We start from the raw sequence: 5,203 nt of genomic DNA, 5'->3' as shown, positions 1-5,203 counted from the left end.
CGCCTGTCGAGTGGACGTTTAATCCCATTTCTCTCTCTCATTTTGCACTGTGTTTTGTATGCATCGTTGTGAATCAGAGTACACAAACTCTACTGAAACACCTACATACTATATTTATCATCTCAGGACCGTAATAAATTTAAAGCCAAGCCGGTATTAATTATAGTCGCTAGGGTGTCTGTAAGCAGAGAGGGGTGACGATAGTAAAACTAGTTATTTACTTTCAATAATGTCTTTAAAATTCAGTGTAGAAAAAGCCGTTTCCCTTCCAATTGTAATTAGTAGCGATTGTATTGGTAAACAAAACTTTCATAATTCTTTTCGTCACTTTTTTTGCATTTGTACCCCTAATGGTACTCAAATGTAAGATCTGTAAAAACAAAAGTGATATTTTTTTATAGAAATGTTTAAATTTTGCACTGGCAGCAATTGCTTGTAAATTAGAGACTGTAAAGACAGTGACAGTACGAACAAATATTCAAATGCAGGCTAATAGCACTTTTGCTTTTACTATCGCATTTATTTATCACTCTCTATTATATTTTGGGTATTGCTTTCATCTAGGTGTATTGAAATTACCGGTAATGTAACTCGTCAAAATTTTATGAACAAAATAAACTTACCAAACTCTCTTTTGTGCTCTTGTCTTTCAGCGACATCATTACACCATTTCATTCTACGATTGTACTGATAGGCAATTTAAGTGATGCTGGGAGTTCTAATTCTGGTCCAGCGACACCAGCAACAATCAAAAGTTGGTTTAATTTCCCGTTTTGCTCCCGTTGGGTTTTCTCAATATCGTCCATCCTTTGGTTTATTTTTTCAAGCATCGTAATTATTGGCAACATGTAAGCTGAAAGAATAAGACAACATTGACAAATTTTTCGGTGCATCCTTACCTACATGTACTTTGCTACGGTTTGTTAATGAAATGGGATTTAACGTCTTACTTTTCTGCATCGAATGGGCGAATGATGACAGACGTAATATACATGTACAATATACCAATTTTGCCCAGTGCTATGGCCTACTATACTCAGCCAAATTAAAAACTTGACACTCGGGATTTTTGGGACTAGATTTTTAATATTTGGTTTAAGGCAACTATTTTAGTGTTATGTTGTGCACAGACGACCTTGACATCAACAGAAAGCAAGAATACGTCTCGCCGAAAGTCCTTGGCATTGATAACGTTCGTGATGTCACAGTACCCCCCAAAATGAAATTCACAGACTTGGAGAACAATCGGAATAAAGTGTTTAGTAACGGTTGTGGCCTCCTCTAGCGTCTGGTACTGCCACACAACGTCTTCTCATGGATCTCAGAACATTCGTAAACACTACCCGAGGAAGACGTCGCCACTGCTCATCAAGAGCATGTTGAAGGTCCTGCAACGTGAGTGGTGGATTCACTTGCTGACGAACACGTCGATTAAGGTCGGGGCTAAGCGACGGCCAATCCAGGACTTGAACACCGGCATTTCTTAAAAAATTCTGGGTAGCAATTGCTGTATGGGGTCGAGCATTGTCTTGTTGAAACGTTAGTCCAGGCCCATGTCTCTGCATAAACGGAAGAAGAACAGGTTGCAAAATCTGATCCCTGTACTGGACAGCATTTAAGTTCCCTTGGACAACAACAAGAGGAGAACGTCCATGTGCACAAAAAGAACCCCAAACCATGACGCTGTCGCAACCAAATCGGTTAACTTCTCTGACGCATATCTCGTCTGCGGTACACTCGGACCCTGCCATCGGCAAATCTCAAAGTGAATCGAGATTCGACACTAAAGACAACCGAATTCCACTGTCTTTGAGTAAATCTTATGTGTCTTGTGGCCCATACAAGTCGGTTACGGCGATGAAGAGGTGTCAATATTGGTCCATTATAGGGCCTCCGAGCTCGAAGACCAGCAGCCTGCAAGCGATTTTGTTTGTGCAGTTACCCTTCCACCAAACATCTCTCTACTTGTGGAGGTTGCAGTGACAAATCTGTTTCTAAGATGACGTAATCGTATTGCTTGATCTTCCTGGAGTGACGTCACACGTCGGCAATAGTTCCAGTTTGAAGCACTCTCATTCTAAGATTAATTATTGTCTGGCGTGAACAATTAAAGGCTCTTGCAACAGTGACCACAGACTGACCAGCATAGAGCCTACCTATAGCACGTAGACGTTCTACATTTGAAAGGCGCGGCATTTTCTAACAAAGATGAAAATAACAATTTTAATTTGTTTTTCTAGTTCAAGTTACGTGTGCGTGTTCAGTTTAAGCAAACTTGCATCGATTGACCTCACGAGTTTGTACGTGTTTTTCAGGTTTTTCATCTTTTTATGCTCAAAAAAGTCACGTGATCCACTTGACTTTACAATTTTATGAAATTAAAGGCTTCTTACTACTAACTATCGTTAGAAACACTTTAAAATTTATTTGACTTACCTGAAAAAAAATATTGTTGAAATTCAGTGTCAAGTTTTTAATTTGGCTGAGTATATTATTCCAAATACCAACTTTTGCATGCCAGGCACCACCCGTGAAAATCCCTAGGAACTCTCGGCTAACACTAGAACAAATCCTACACCTGGTTATTGAGCAAGTACCTTACTAACTGAGCCTCTGCGAGCCATATTAACCATTTCACCCAAACAAAAATTGTCATTTCAACACTTCTCTTACCTGGGACTACTGGTTTGAGTGCTATTGGTTGTCCAGGGGCTGCTAATGGGATGGAGCTAATTAGGCCAGCACCTGAAATTCAATAGTATTCACACCATGAATATATAATTATGTATGCAAAAAAAGGAAATGGGCTAATGCTGCAGTCTACTCTTTTATATAATTAACTTATCCAAACCAAACCACAACTCTCGATGTCATCTTATGTGTCAGATTTTCACTGAAATTGAATCCAATCTGCTGATCAACGCTCATTGATGATTAAATCCAAATATGGATAAACAAGACTATGTTTTTGTTACCATATCAACTTGTAGTAATGATGATCGAGGCTAGGCTTAAAATTCAAAAGCTAATATATCGGTTCAGAGTGGAACAATTTGACTGAAATTTTCAATTATGTATCTTTCACTAAATCTGTATGTTATGGCTATTGAAGTTTGTAATAATATTTCCTTACGTGGCAAGGAGTAGGGTCGCCTGTCCAACCTCGTGGGTTTTCTCCGGGTCCTCCGGTTTCCTCCCACTGCTAAGGAAATGAAATGAAGTTTAACGTCCTACTGTTCTGCTTCTATGCTGGGCTAATGAAGACGGCCACTGCTAAAGACCCCTACGCGCAAGCGAATAATTGAAATAAAATTGAACCATGTGTTAGTCCCGAAATGGCCTAGTTTGTGTCGAGTGGACGTTAAACCCTATCTCTCTCTCTCTCTCTGTAATAATATTAGCTTTCCGTTTCATTATTGATCAATATAGAAGTGTGATATTACCTGTTGTAAATTGTCGTCCAATTTGCTCTACTGACCGCTGAGGTGTAGATGGTGTCACTGGCGAGATCATGCCTATACAATGCAAGAAACAATAAAACTGTTTTATAAGCATTAGTTATTTCTTTTTTAAAAAAACTAAAAATTCATCCAAACTGCTTCATTTAGAGCATTCACTAGCATTTTTACTTATTAGGCACATTAATGTCTTACTTAATCTGGAAGTGTTTATTTTTGGTGGTGATGGATGTTTTTGATGCTCATCTTCAGAATCACTGGAGGATTCAATGAACCGAATAGGTTGCCTGAAATAATAAATTTAATAAATTGTAAACAATGAAATCTTCTAGCTCAGTCCACTGCATAAACTGAAATATGTTTATCCATGAATAGTCTCAAATGGTTCATAATAAATGTCATAATTTTTCATCAACAAAACTTCAACATTTACAATCCTGAAGTAATATGCCTCAAGCATCACATAAATAATATTTTAAAATATACCTTCTTTTCCTCGGCTGGATCTCTTCCACATCTGATTCAACTTGCGAGGTTTCTTCTGCCCTTGCCACTCTTTCTCTTGCTTTGTTGTAGTCGTCACCTACAATAAATATGTAATATATAAAATGCTATACAAATTGAACATTGTTACCAGACAAATTTTTTTAAAGAAGAATTTACTTTGATGATGTATTCTGATTTTTACGAAGTCAAGTCAATAATTCATACTAAATTATAACATTATCTTTGGTTTACTTTTGACATTAACAGCACTGATCCAAGGAAAAATACATGCTAATACTGCGCCATAAAGACTTACTGGTCTCTGAGAATTTGCGAACTTTAAGTTTCGGCCAACTTTCATCTGCTTTCACACAGTTGATGACACACTTCTTCAATTTACTGGCATTCTTAAATGGTGGCCAAAAACAGAATCCACTTGGCAACACCCAGTCAGCATTTACAACCGCAACTTCTTGATCATCAAGGAATTCAACAATTGCGTACATTTTAGCTGTAAAATAATACAAGTATAAATGTAATTGCTTAAAATTAAAAATTGTAACATCAAGTCTATAATACTGGCATTCTTAAATGGTGGCCAAAAACAGAATCCACTTGGCAACACCCAGTCAGCATTTACAACCGCAAATTCTTGATCATCAAGGAATTCAACAATTGCGTACATTTTAGCTGTAAAATAATACAAGTATAAATGTAATTGCTTAAAATTAAGAATTGTAACATCAGATCTATAATACAGAGGTGATGGCATCTTTTGATGCTGGGTACCATTATTTCAAATAATAGTACGTGCAATGTGCCATTCGTACATTATTTATACTAGTTTAAAAATTGGACCCTTGTGACGTATTTCATTGTAAATGTAATGCACGCGTTGAAGAGTTTAATGGTCTCGTGCAAGACATTGTGTAATATATGGGTATACATGTACATGTAGGGATATAGCAGTCATGGTACTCATGGTGAGGTCTGAATGAACTATGAACTAAGAGCGAAACAGCCAGGTTACGAAACAGTCTGCACCCACCTAAACTGTTATTCTACCATGTTTCATGTTAATTCATTGGAAAACAAATTACCACTTTTTAGACCAGATTTCGATTTCGGACCGAATCAAAATTAATAAAAATCCAAATTAAAAAAAGTTTTAAAAAAAGTATAAGCCTGATTCTAAAATTTAAACGGTTTTGAAATTCTAATATTTGGGCAATTATTTCTGCCAATTATATAATATATAA

At 36.9% G+C, this 5,203-nt stretch overlaps 1 long non-coding RNA gene across 1 annotated transcript; it reads right to left on the bottom strand.

Annotated features, from left to right (window-relative positions):
* Window positions 1-3,441: 3,441 nt before the first annotated feature.
* LOC126821833 (uncharacterized) lies at window positions 3,442-4,035 on the bottom strand. Its single transcript, XR_007680511.2, has 3 exons — window positions 3,945-4,035; window positions 3,654-3,745; window positions 3,442-3,515 (listed from the first exon to the last, which is right to left on the bottom strand). It is a non-coding gene; the product is annotated as an uncharacterized LOC126821833 (long non-coding RNA).
* Between the last annotated feature and the right edge of the window lie 1,168 nt (window positions 4,036-5,203).

This window comes from Patella vulgata, chromosome 5, assembly GCF_932274485.2.
Source record: "Patella vulgata chromosome 5, xgPatVulg1.2, whole genome shotgun sequence".
In the NCBI taxonomy this organism is placed as follows: Eukaryota; Metazoa; Mollusca; class Gastropoda; family Patellidae; genus Patella; species Patella vulgata.
The sequence above is the reverse complement of the archived record's forward strand: the minus strand, read 5'-3'. Positions and strand labels throughout refer to the sequence as shown.